The sequence below is a fragment of the Eretmochelys imbricata genome, chromosome 14, assembly GCF_965152235.1.
Source record: "Eretmochelys imbricata isolate rEreImb1 chromosome 14, rEreImb1.hap1, whole genome shotgun sequence".
Lineage (NCBI taxonomy): Eukaryota > Metazoa > Chordata > Testudines > Cheloniidae > Eretmochelys > Eretmochelys imbricata.
The window spans coordinates 25,992,583-26,006,921 of record NC_135585.1 but is presented as its reverse complement, the minus strand read 5'-3'; the positions used below and the strand labels follow the sequence as shown (position 1 = coordinate 26,006,921).

Genomic DNA, 14,339 nt, shown 5'->3' with positions numbered 1-14,339 from the left:
CTGTCTTCCAGGTGCTAAGATACGGGATGTAGACCTGCGGTTGAAAAGGATTCTAAAGGGAACGGGAAAGAATCCCCTAATTATCCTTCATGTGGGAACAAATGATACGGCTAGATTCTCTCTGGAAAGTATTAAGGGAGACTATGCTAGGCTGGGGAAGATGCTTAAGGAAATGAAGGCTCGGGTGATCTTTAGTGGGATTCTGCCTGTTCCTAGAGAAGGGCAACAAAGGTGTGACAAGATTATGACTATCAACAGATGGCTTAGGCAGTGGTGCTATAAGGAGGGCTTTGGGATGTATGGCCACTGGGAGGCATTCGTGGACAGAGGACAGTTCTCTCGGGATGGACTTCATCTGAGTAGGGAAGGAAATAGACTTCTAGGATGGAAGCTGGCACAACTGATTAAGAGAGCTTTAAACTAGGAATTTGGGGGAGATGGTTGGGAGATGTCCAGGTAATCTCCACACCGGATTTTAGTATTGAGAGGAAAGAAAACAAAGTAAGAAAGGATACAGCCATGGGTAGGAGGAAGGGCAGTGTAGATACCAGTCTAATAGGTTATACTGGCTGTAGAATGACCGTGCCTAATAGGGTACAGAATGTGAGTGAGGCCAAACAGCAAAAATTAAGACATTTGTACACTAATGCGAGGCGCCTAGGTAACAAAATGGAGGAACTAGAGCTACTGGTGCAGGAAGTGAAACCAGATATTATAGGGATAACGGAAACATGGTGGAATAGTAGTCATGACTGGACTACAGGTATTGAGGGGTATGTGCTGTTTAGGAAAGACCGAAATAAAGGTAAAGGTGGTGGAGTAGCATTGTATATCAATGATGAGGTAGAATGTAAAGAAATAAGAAGCAATGAAATGGATATGACTGAGTCCTTCTGGGCAAAAACTACATTGGGGAAGAAAACTATTAGAGCCTCCCCTGGGATAGTGCTGGGGTGTGCTATAGACCGCCGGTATCTAATTTGGATATGGACAGAGCTCTTTTTAATGTTTTTAATAAAGTAAATACTAATGGAAACTGTGTGATCTTGGGAGACTTTAACTTCCCAGATATAGACTGGAGGACAAGTGCTAGTAATAATAATAGGGCTCAGATTTTCCTAGATGCGATAGCTGATGGATTCCTTCAGCAAGTAGTTGCTGAACCGACTAGAGGGGATGCCATTTTAGATTCGGTTTTGGTGAGTAGTGAGGACCTCATAGAAGAAATGGTTGTAGGGGATAGTCTTGGCTCAAGTGATCATGAGCTAATTCAGTTCAAACTGAACGGAAGGATTAACAAAAATAAATCTGCAACGAGGGTTTTTGATTTCAAAAGGGCTGACTTTCAAAAATTAAGGAAAGTAGTTAGGGAAGTGGATTGGACTGAAGAATTTATAGATCTAAAGGTAGAGGAGGCCTGGGATTATTTTAAATCAAAGCTGCAGAAGCTATCGGAAGCCTGCATCCCAAGAAAGGGGAAAAAATTCATAGGCAGGAGTTGTAGACCAAGCTGGATGAGCAAGCATCTCAGAGAGGTGATTAAGAAAAAGCAGAAAGTATACAGGGAGTGGAAAAAGGGAGGGATCAGCAAGGAAAGCTACCTTATTGAGGTCAGAACATATAGGGATAAAGTGAGACAGGCTAAAAGTCACCTAGAGTTGGACCTTGCAAAGGGAATTAAAACCAATAGTAAAAGGTTCTATAGTCATATAAATAAGAAGAAAACAAAGAAAGAAGAAGTGGGACTGCTAAACACTGAGGATGGAGTGGAGGTCAAGGATAATCTAGGCATGGCCCAATATCTAAACAAATACTTTGCCTCAGTCTTTAACAAGACTAAAGAGGATGTTAGGGATAATGTTAGCATGACAAATGGGAATGAGGATATGGAGGTAGACATTACCATATTTGAGGTAGAAGCGAAACTCAAACAGCTTAATGGGACTAAATCGGGGGGCCCCAGATAATCTTCATCCAAGAATATTAAAGGAATTGGCACAGGAAATTGCAAGCCCATTAGCAAGAATTTTTAATGAATCTGTAAACTCAGGGGTTGTACCGTATGATTGGAGAATTGCTAACATAGTTCCTATTTTTAAGAAAGGGGAAAAAAAGTGATCCGGGTAATTATAGGCCTGTTAGTTTGACATCTGTAGTATGCAAGGTCTTGGAAAAAATTTTGAAGGAGAAGGTAGATAAGGACGTTGAAGTCAATGGTAAATGGGACAAAATACAACATGGTTTTACAAAAGGTAGATCGTGCCAAACCAACCTGATCTCCTTCTTTGAGAAAGTAACAGATTTTTTAGACAAAGGAAACACAGTGGATCTAATTTATCTAGATTTTAGTAAGGCGTTTGATACCGTGCCACATGGGGAGTTATTAGTTAAATTGGAAAAGATGGGGATCAATAGGAAAATTGAAAGGTGGATAAGGAATTGGTTAAAGGGGAGACTACAACGGGTCCTACTGAAAGGTGAACTGTCAGGCTGGAGGGAGGTTACCAGTGGAGTTCCTCAAGGATCGGTTTTGGGACCAATCTTATTTAATCTTTTTATAACTGACCTTGGCACAAAAAGTGAGAGTGTGCTAATAAAGTTTGCGGATGATACAAAGCTGGGCGGTATTGCCAATTTAGAGAAGGACCGGGATATTCTACAGGAGGATCTGGATGATCTTGTAAACTGGAATAATAGTAATAGGATGAAATTTAATAGTGAGAAGTGTAAGGTCATGCATTTAGGGATTAATAACAAGAATTTTAGTTATAAGTTAGGGACGCATCAATTAGAAGTAACGGAAGAGGAAAAGGACCTTGGAGTATTGGTTGATCATAGGATGACTATGAGCTGCCAATGTGATATGGCTTTGAAAAAAGCTAATGCGGTCTTGGGATGCATCAGGAGAGGTATTTCTAGTAGGGATAAGGAGGTTTTAGTACCGTTATAGAAGGCACTGGTGAGACCTCACCTGGAATACTGTGTGCAGTTCTGGTCTCCCATGTTTAAGAAGGATGAATTCAAACTGGAACAGGTACAGAGAAGGGCAACTAGGATGATCCGAGGAATGGAAAACTTGTCTTATGAAAGGAGACTCAAGGAGCTTGGCTTGTTTAGCCTAACTAAAAGAAGGTTGAGGGGAGATATGATTGCTCTCTATAAATATATCAGAGGGATAAATACCAGAGAGGGAGAGGAATTATTTAAGCTCAGTACCAATGTGGACACAAGAACAAATGGATATAAACTGGCCACCAGGAAATTTAGACTAGAAATTAGACGAACGTTTCTAACCATCAGAGGAGTGAAGTTTTGGAATAGCCTTCCAAGGGAAGCAGTGGGGGCAAAAGATCTATCTGGCTTTAAGATTAAACTCGATAAGTTTATGGAGGAGATGGTATGATGGGATAACATGGTTTGGTAATTAAATATTCATGGTAAATAGGCCCAATGGCCTGTGATGGGATATTAGATGGGGTGGGATCTGAGTTACCCAGGAAAGAATTTTCTGTAGTATCTGGCTGATGAATCTTGCCCATATGCTCAGGGTTTAGCCGATCACCATATCTGGGGTCGGGAAGGAATTTTCCTCCAGGGCAGATTGGAAGAGACCCTGGAGGTTTTTCGCCTTCCTCTGTAGCATGGGGCACGGGTCTCTTGCTGGAGGATTCTCTGCTCCTTGAAGTCTTTAAACTACGATTTGAGGACTTCAATAGCACAGATATAGGTGTGAGGTTTTTTGCGGGAGTGGTGGGTGAAATTCTGTGGCCTGCATTGTGCAGGAGGTCAGACTAGATGATCATAATGGTCCCTTCTGACCTAAATATCTATGAATCTATGTGCCTAGAGCCTCAGTCCCCCTTGCTGTGGACTTCAGCATGACAGCAAGCGCCAACTCTATCTAGTAGCGCAGCACCATTGGTTCTTAACACACCGAGGGCCAGTGCACCAATCGCACAGCCAGACCACGCGGCACCAAGTTGCGTCCTTCATGGTGCCATTCATTCAGATGCCCCACCAGCCCCTCCCAGTTTTTGCACAGCCACAAGTAGAAGAGGAGGTAATGGAAGAGCAGGCATTGAAAAGTGAACTACTGCACTGGTGACCCTTTCCTCCCCTTACCCGGATGAGTCCCTGTTGCCCCACACAGCCCCACAAATGGACAACTATAAGGGTTTCCAAGACCTATTAAAAAGGGTGGCTGAGACCCTCCAAATCCCTGTTGAGGAGATGCAAGAACAGACACACAAACTGGTAGACATGCTTCAAGTTTCCACAGTAGGCAAGATAGCCCTCCTAGTTAATGAGGTCATTATGGATCCAGCCAGAACCTTGGGGCAGACATCTGTCTTGGCACCATCTACTTACACTTGGGCAGATTAACAATATCAGGTGCATCCTGAGGGTGTGGAATTCATTTACACTAACTCTATCCCATCCTCCCTCAAAGTCACTGTTGCAAATAAAAAGGCAGAACAATTCAGACCCACACAAAAGGAAAAAGAGTAAAGAGACTAGGTTTATTTGTCTGGAAAGCCTACTGTGACACGAGAAGACCAGGTGCCACCTCATGCCAAAGCCCAGAGGTCTCAACTGAAAAGTGACAAATACATAACTAGAATCCGTCTGGATCACCGTGTGTTAGTATTGTTAAGATAGGTATTGGAATTGTACAAATGTGCTTTGTGTTGAGACTTTATGGAATGCTTGTAATTTTCTGCATGCATTGATCTCACTTATAATATCTATATCCCATGTTATAAGGCAATATTTTAACTGTTGACTCTGGCTGTAAATCACAAGACAGGAGAGAAGCGTTAACGAGTGTGAAATACTAGTTTCCAACAGGAGCTGTTGTTTCCTGCCCAAAAAAAGAACATCCATGAACACCAGAGGAATTGTTGTAGAATATCAGAGGACAAAAGACTTTGCTGATTGCTCCCCACCCGTCCCATTGCAACTTGAAGCAGAAGGGTCAGTGGCTTTAGAAAGATCATGCTTGGGCCAGAGCACGATGTATCCTCAACAACAGCGGGAAGCCTTCTACAAGAAGGTCGCTAAGTTGCCAACTGGAAGCAGTTTTCCATCTGGTGTCAACAGCATAACGTACCTCCTTAAATCTGGGATCCCTCTTATTTTGGACTGCCCTCTTTCTTTGAAGACTTTGAAGCCTATCTATCACTTCACTGCTCATGTATCTGGTATTTAGCAATGCTTTCTATCATGCGGTGGAGAACTCCTTGGTTTTTACCCATCCCACAACCATGAAGTTCCTGAAAGGCATCAATCGGAGCCTTTTTCATGGTACTACAACTTGCACCTGCCTGGGACCTGAACTTGGTACAGTACTTGTAGCACTTACGATTCTACTGTTTGAGCCTTTGGCCTCCTGCTCTCTTTTGTACCTCCCTATGAAGGTGCCCTTCTAGAAGAGTGGGTTAGCTTGGGGCCTTCTTGGCAGACCCCCCTACATGGTGTTCTAAAGGAATACAGTATGCTTAAGAATTCATCCCAACGGTTCCTTCTGATTTGCACTTGAATCAACCTGGTCATTTGCCCATCTTCTATCCAAAACCTCACAATAACAGGGAGGACAAGAAGCTCCACTCCTTGGATATCTGATGAGTTTAGCCTTCTGCTTGCAGAGGATGAACACTTTAGGTCTCTGTGGCTATTCCTCTCCATCGCTGATAGAATGAAAGGAGAAGTGATTTATTCAGAAAGACTCCTGAAATGGATTTCAGGGTGTCCTTCTCCTCTATTATGAGTTTATGGAAGCCCCTGAGGGTGTTAGGGCTCTACTAGAGCACAAGCTGCCTCAATGGCTTCCCTGCAGGGAATTCCCCTCTCAGAAATCTGTGGAAAGGTGACTTGGGACCTCGGTCACCTTAACTAGGCATTATGCCCTTGTTCAAGCTTTGTCTGTGATGCCTCCTTTGGTTCAGTGATCCTGCAATCTGTGATGCAGCATAAATCTTTATACCCTCCTCTACAATGAGTACTGCTTGGAAGTTACCCACAGTGAATACCCATAGGGACCTGCACTTGAGAAAGAAATTGAGGTTACTTGCCTTATAGTAACTAGTGTTCTTCAAGATGTTTGGTCCCTGTACGTACTCCACAACCTGCTCTGCTTGAACTCTCTCCTAATTTATAGTATAGCAGGAACTGTAGAGGTGTTCAGTTTGCACTGCACCTTATAAATTAGTTCAGATCATGAGGAGGTGCAGGGTGCAAGTGCTGACCAACAGATACTGCTGTTGAATAACTTCCAGTCTCAGTCACATGGAGCACATGCACAAGCACAGTGAATATCCATAGGGACCCACACTTGAAGAACTCTGGTTGCTACAAGGTAAATTGATCTATGTTTTCTCCCTTAAACCAAAGCAAAAACAGAATAGGGGTGCTCACCAGGTCCCTAGGGATATTCTTACATCCCACTGGTCCACAGAGCATTTGGTCCATGGATAGCTCTGTCGTAACATAGTGCTTCCTCTCCTCTTCATTTCCAGTTGCTGTATTAATGGCATTAAAGACACCTAGAACTACATTACCTTGCAGATATTACTTTTCCAAATAAAAAATTCTGTAATTGTCACAGAGAAATAAGCGATGGAGAGATGTCTGTGAGAGAGGCTCTGCATGAGGGAGAAGCTTGAGAGACCCAGTGCTACTTCATTTCTCTGGCAGAACTGTGAAAAGACCTGTGCAATTCAAGGACTGCAAGTCCTGAAAAGCTGAATGGGCCATCATTGACAATAGCAGCTTGTATTGTGAGATTACTAAGAGCAGTGAAGTTTTAGACTGAAAATTGTTTCAAGTCTCTAGTTACAGAGCATAACAAAGAAAATGTTTTACAGTGAATGTGAAAAATTGGATATTGGCTACTGGGATTGGTCTAGTGAGAATTGGTTGGGCCAGAAGGACCTAGAGTGGAACATCTAATAATTCCTAATCTCTCTTTCAGTAAAGAGGCCATTTTTAGCTAGGATTTGAGTATTTGTTTTGCAGTATTTTTTATTCTTTTTATGCCAGAAGGAATTATTATGATGAAGGCCCTACCAAACCCATGGCTATGAAAAATGCGTCACAAACTGTGAAATCTGGTCTCCCCTGTGAAATCTGGCATGTCGTAGGAGGGTCGCGATATTGCCACCCTTACTTCTGCACTGCCTTCAGAGCTGGGTGGCCAGAGAGCAGCAGCTGCTGGCCGGGTGCCCAGCTCTGAAGGCAGCGTTGCCCATGGCTGGGTGGGTGGAGTGTGTCCTGATATAAAGTTTAGTGTATTGTGACAGGGTCGGGCCAGATGGCTGTAGGAGAGTAATAGAAGACAGATATATTAGCCGCAGGCTAAGTAGGTCCCTTTTTCCTGGGTAAGGTAACAGGGAAGGTTCCAGAACAATCAGGAACGTTCTGGAGACAATTAAGACAGGCTGATTAGAACACCTGCAGCCAATCAAGAAGCTGCTAGAATCAATTAAGGCAGGCTAATCAGGGCACCTGGGTTTTAAAAAGGAGATCACTTCAGTTTGTGGTGTGTGTTTGAGGAGCTGGGAGCAAGAGGCATTAGGAGCTGAGAGTGAGAACACGGACTGTTGGAGGACTGAGGTGTACAAGCATTATCAGACACCAGGAAGAAGGTCCTATGGTGAGGATAAAGAAGGTGTTGGGAGGAGGCCATGGGGAAGTAGCCCAGGGTGTTGTAGCTGTCACACAGCTGTTCCAGGAGGCACTCTAGACAGCTGCATTCCATAGAGCCCTGGGCTGGAACCCGGAGTAGAGGGCGGGCCTGGGTTCCCCCTAAATCCTCCCACCTCCTGGTCAGACACAGGAGGAGTCAGCCTGGACTGTGGGTTCAGAAAAATGGCCAAGCTGAGGGCTGCTGTGAAGCTCCAAGGCGAGCAAATCCACCAATAAGTGCAAAACCCACCAAGGTAGAGCAGGAACTTTGTCACAGTATCTAAGTTTTTGTTTGTGTTTATGTCGAAAAGTCCAGTTAGCTCTCTTTGCCACTGTATCGCACTGGGATCTCGTGTTCAGTTGATTATCTGCCATGACCCCTGAGTCCTTTGCAGATTTACTGCTTTCCAGGATACAGTGTCTTATGCTATAAATATGGCCTACATCCTTTGTACTTATATTGTAATACTTTTTCATTTGGCTGTATTAAAATGCATGATGTTTAATCAGTTACCAGATGATCCAGATATTCGTTATCAGCGACCCAGCTTCATTATTATTTCTCATTCTGCTGATCTTTGTCATCTGCAGACTTCATTAAAAATCTTATTCTTATTATTCTTAATTATTTTTATCATGGTAGCATCTAGGAGCCCCAGTCATGAATCAGGACCCCACTCTGCTAGGTGCTTTATAAACACAGAGCAAAAGGACAGTCCCTGCCCCAAAGAACTTACAATCTAGTATAAGACGAGAAAACACTGATTTTATATTTTCTCCTAGGACACTGATAAAATATTCAATAGCATTTGATAAGAACTAATCCTTGTGGTAATCCACTAGAAATTGGTGGTGATTCCCTGTTGAATTTATCATTCACAGCCAGGGCCTACCTTCCCACAGATCGATTCATCGATTTGTTGGGTCTGGTAGGGACAATCCAGGGGAGCCCTCGGACCACAATAAGAAACTGTTCGCAACTCCTGGGACACATGGCAGCTTGCACCTTCATGACTGATCATGCAAGGCTACACCTCCACTGCTTCCAGGGTTGGCTCAGAACCACCTATTGTCTAGCCAGAGACACGCTGGACAGGCATGTGGTGTTTCCTCTCCAGGTGAGGAACTCCCTAGACTGGTGGAAAGATCAACTCAACATCTGTGCAGGTGTTCCCATCTGGGGTCATCCTACTCCTTCAGTACTTAGAGAACATATGCATCACTATTGGAATGGGGAGCTCACCTCAGTGCCCTCATGGCTCAAGGCAGATGGACTCCTCCAGAAACCAGTCTTCATCAGTCTGTTGGAATTCAGGGCAGTCAGCAGCCTCTGCTTTCATTTCCTGCCCCTCTTCAGGGGAAATCAATCAGGGTCATGACAGATAACATATCTTGTATATTCTGTATCAACAAGTGGGGAGGAGCAAGATCCTCCTCCCTGTGCGCCGAAGCCATGAAACTATGGAATTGGTACATAGCTTATCAGGTGCAAATTTCAGCTGTGTATCTCCCGGGTATTCAGAACACCACAGCCAGTGTTCTCAGCAGACGCTCCTAATAGTTCTATGAACAGGAGCTAGACTCTCAGGGCTTGGTTTCACTACTGGGGTAAGTCAACCTAAGTTATGCTACTCCAGCTACATGAATAATGTAGCTGGAGTCAAAGTAGCTTAGGTCGACTTACTCCAGTGTCTTCACTGCGCTTCGTCGATGGGAGACAATCTCCGGTCAACTTACCTTACTCTTCTCGGGGAGCTGGAGTACTGGAGTCAACCAGAGAGCGCTCTGCTGTCGATTTAGCGAGTCTTCACTAGATCCGCTAAGTTGACACCCACTGCATCAATTGCAGCAGTGTCAATCTCCCGGGTAGTGAAGATGCCCTCAGATCCTCCAAAGATGGGGACTTCTGGAAGTGGATCTCTTTGCCACCTCAGGGACAAGATGTGCCCTCTATTTTTCTTAAGAGGGGTGTGGACCACCTCTCTTTGGGGAATACCTTTCTTCTATCTTGGAAGAAGAGTCTGCTTTACATGTTTTCCCCCAGCAGGGCTATTACTTAGGGTGGTGAACAAAATCAGACAGGACAAGGCCAGAGTTATCCGAATAGTACTGGCGTGGCTTGGTAACCTTAACGTGCTTCACCTATTTGTCCAGCTGCTGTTCAAGCTTCTGACCACTCCTCATCTCCTCTCCCAGGATGAGAGTCATGTACTTCACCCCAACCTAAGGGTTCTCCACCTGAGGTTGTGTTTCCTCAATGATTGAGGTTAGAATCCTCCTGCTCTGTAGATGTGCAACAGATGTTCCTGAACAGTAGAAAGGAATCAACTTGTATTACTTATCTGGGGAAATGGAAGAGATTCCACTTGGTATTACCTTAAAGACTAACAGATTTATTTGTGCATAAGGCTACCCCTCTGATACTTGGTATTGTCACCATCATCTTCTGCCTGAATCTTTGTCGCTCTCAATCATCCTGGATTACCTGGTGGATCTCAAGAAATTGAGGTTGTCAGCTTGGTTAAGGTCCATTTGGCTTCAATTATCAGCTTTTCATTACCCTGTGGAAGGGTTCTCCGTGTTTGCTCACATTGTGTTCATTAAGGGTTTGGGGAATCTACGCCCAGATTAGAGACCCCATTTTGATCTCAATCTGGTGCTTAAATACTTTGAGACTTCCATTCCAACCAATGGCAACCTCCTGCCTGTTCCATATATCTATGAAGAATGCCTTTTTAGTAGCCATCCCATTGGCCTGTAACATTGTGGAGATTGAGGCTTTGATGGCAGACTCCCCAACCCCCATTACAGTGTTTTTCAAGAACAAAGTCTCTGTACACCAACACCCTAAATTGTTAGCTACGGTCTTATCGGAGTTTCATCTTAATCAGTTCATCTGTCAGTGTATTTTCCAAAAATGCATAAGTTCTCTACAGGAGATCTCTTTCCATACGTTGGATGTTAGAAGGGTGTTGACTTTCTGCTTAGATAGAATCAGACAATTTCAAAAGTCTGTTAGACTGTTCATCACCTTCTCAGATCCAAGGAGTCCACAATCTCTGCTCAGAGACTTTTGAGATGGTTTTCTGGGTGTATTGTCATTTGTTAAGATGCAGCTGGTGTTCATCCCCCCAAAGTGTGATAGCACATTCTACACAAGCAACATCCACAGCATTATTCAAGAACATGTCAGTATCTGAGATATATAGGACTATTTGGTACTGCTGTACTATCTTCAGTTCTGGACTCATTACCAGAGCTCCCTCCTCCCTTTGGGGATACTGCTCGGCAGTCTTCTGAAATGGAACACCCATAGGGACACTACTCAAAGGGGTTACTCTCCTTGCTTAGTAATTGCAGCTCTTCAATATGTGCCCCCCATGGGTGCTCTACTATCCGTTCTCCTTTCCCTCTGCTTCAGACAGTCCTCTATGAGACATTTATCTGGAGAAGGAACTGAGAGCAGTTCACCTGTGCATTCCTATATAGCCTTGGTATGCAGTAGGAGGAGGCCTAGGGTGCATGCGCGGGCTGATGGACACTGTTAGTAGAAAATCTTGGATCAAGGGCTTGTGGTGCATGCATGCCTGAAGTGGAGTACCTGTAGGGAGACACATCTCGAAGAACTGTGATTACTTCACAGGGTCGGTAACCTTTTCTTCCTCCCTTTAGGACTTTCCTCCCTCTTGAGTTGTCTGACTGATGGAGAAGTAGCCCCTTTGGCAGTGGCCCTTAGTCACCTAAAGGATTCTTGCAAAGCATCATTTTTGAAAACCCAGTTCTACTTTAAGCTGAAGAACCGGGTTTTTGAAAATGAGGATTTTGAAAATCAGGATCTCTTAGACCAGTAAGTGATGGTCATCAAAGGGGAGGAGAGAGACTCTAAGGAGGGACCTTCCTTCTGCCCCACAGGGACATCCCATTCCTGGTGAGGGTTGCTGCCGCAAGAGTGAGAGGGAACTTGGAGCCCCTTCTCTAGAAACCCCTTCACCCTCCCTCCCTTAGAAATATCCCCAGAGCTGCACTGGTGGTTGGGGGGATTTGGAGGGGCTTCAGCAGGACAGGAGCAGGGCTGAGTGGCCATTCTTCTGTCCCTCAAGTCAGCTTCTGGGGTACCATCTTCTATCTTTATGGGAGACTGTCCCAACCTTAACTCTGCCCCTGTTGAGCAATGGCTCACTGGGTCCCTGTTGGAGATCATGGGACTGTATCCATACTGCGCACATGAAAAGTAGTGAGCAAAGTGAGGATTAGGGGGGTGTGTGTGTGTGTGTGTGTGTGTGTGTGAGAAACACCTAGGTTTTGTCATGACTAGAAAAAAAGCCAAGTTTCAGTTATAGGAGCTAGGTAAATGCAACCTAAACACAACCAACTTTCTTTGTTCCTCTGGGCAGTCACTGTTGTTTAACCCTGGCTGAGCCTTGTGGCACATTGTAATGCATACTAATACCCTGACAGTGCAGCTCAGAGAGTGTGCGTGGCAGTGTGCGTGGCCAGTACAAATGTGGAGTTTTGGTGGACAATGAGAATATGAAAGGGGGGTTTGACTCTGGGGAGAAATATTTACACCTTCTGGAGGTGACAGTGAGAGACCTGCAGACCACCAGCAAATGCTCCCTGTATCAATACTGCTAGATTTAGCTTAGTGAGGGATAGTGTGACTGTCTGATTAAAAGCAAAGCAGTGGAGTTGTGCTGAACACACAGAACTCTGAAATGCAGAGTGCCTGTTCTCCACAGAAGCAGAATTAAGGTTGTGCAGCTCTGTGAAACATTAGTTTAATTCTGTATTTCATAGTTTAAGTTTATCCACCATCATGTTCTAGAAGGGCATGAGAAATCAGTAGGCAAGCTTGACTGTATTAACAATTTTTTTGCAGTGACCTGACTGCATATTTATCAATTTTGATTAACTGTCCAAAAAACTTCTAAATTAACACAATATTAAACCTTTGAAAACCAGAAAATGCAAACTTAAGCTATATGCTACCTTTACCACATGATCTTGATTCTGCTCTACCTAGCTGGCAATAATAGCCCCTTGGAGTGGTTCAGTGAGGGTAATACCATAATAAGTAAACACGAGGAAGGACTAAGAGAATGTGCCATCGCTTGTGTTCCATGGATTTGAATTCCCAGAATTTTTCTGCTTACACTCCCAGCTGTATTTGCTGTGTTGGCTGTAGCTTAGTAGCGTGTGCCTATGATATGCATCGAGCGTGCCTCTTCTCAGCTTCTATCCCCAGTCTCGGCATGTGCGCCTGTACAACGCATTGAGGATACCTGTTCCCAGTACCCAGCACAGTCCCTGTCCATCATGCTTGGTGCTGCCCGGCAGATATTCAGCAAGTCTGTTCCAGCAGAAAACTAACTTCTCTTGTCTGGCACTCTTGTATTGGCCTCTCTGAGGCCATTTTCTAGTCCCTCTCAAGTAATCCTGGATCCACAGCACAATCCAGATTCCATATTCCCCCAGAACAGTACTGGCCACCAACCTGTGCGTCAAAAGCTAATTTGTTAGTACTATCTGTGCTTAGACTGTAGGGACTTGTCAACACAAACAATTAGCCCATGGCAAGCTGGGGCAGGGAGCTATTCTGCATTACCCTGCCACAGACCAACTCTTCATGTGGATTTTGCTGATGCACATTAACATTTCATTAAATATGCTTTTCAAAGAGAATTAGATCAAAGCACATTAATGAATTGTTAATGCACATCAGCAGAGTCTATGCAGGCTAGGACGAGGTGGAGTGTCACCCCAGGTTGCCATGAATTAAATGTTCATGTATATAAGCCCTAAGACTTGCCGGTGATTTCCTCCTCAGAAACTTTGGTGTGAATGACGCACACTGAGCAATCACTTAGGCCTCGTCTACCCTACATAGTTTTGTCGGCAAAAGGCAGCTTTTGCCGACAAAGCAGTGGAGGTGTACACACTGCAAAGCTACTTTTGGCTGCAAAACAAAACCACCTTGATGAGGCGATGTCTACACTACACAGCTTTTAGCGACACGGCTGTGTCGCTACAGCCGTGCCGCTAAAAGTCGTGCAGTGCAGCCGCTATTTGTTGGCTCTCCTGCCAAAAAGAAACTTCAACGCTCAATGTTTGCGTTGTCGGCAGCTCTCCTGCCGACAACATGCTGTTCACACTGGTGCTTGTTGCGGCAAAACTTTTTTCTTTCGGGGGGAGGGGGTTAACACCTCTGAAAGACAAATTTTGTCATTCATTTGCAAGTGTAGACATAGCCTGAGAGGTATAAAGCTTTTTGCGCCAAAGTTAAAGTGACAAAGACACTGCCATTCGTTAATGTTGATGTAATTGGCCTCCCCCAGTATCCCACAATGCCCACTGTGACCGCTCTGCTCATTGTTTTGAACTCAGTTGCCCTGCAGGAATGCACTCCTTCCCTTTCAAAGCTTCCGGAAGTTCTGAGAGCTGAGCATGCCGCTCTGCTAAGAGCAAATCATTAAAGTCCTCCTGCCCCTGCTTACATCCCCCCCCAGCCCCCCACCCCCCCGCACTAGGAACACAGTGGCAGGCAGGCTTCTGCTGCGGGTGGGGGGAACTGCTGTGCTGTGCAGAGCCAGGGAGGGAGGTGGGGACTGATGAACTCGGCTGTCCTGCATCTAGTCCTGCAATGGCCTATGGTGGGA

General features: G+C 44.7%; 1 protein-coding gene across 14 annotated transcripts in view; it reads left to right on the top strand.

Annotated features, from left to right (window-relative positions):
- Positions 1-14,339, top strand: part of MAP2K4 (mitogen-activated protein kinase kinase 4) — a 168,017-nt gene that overhangs the window by 36,707 nt on the left and 116,971 nt on the right. The window lies entirely within an intron of this gene.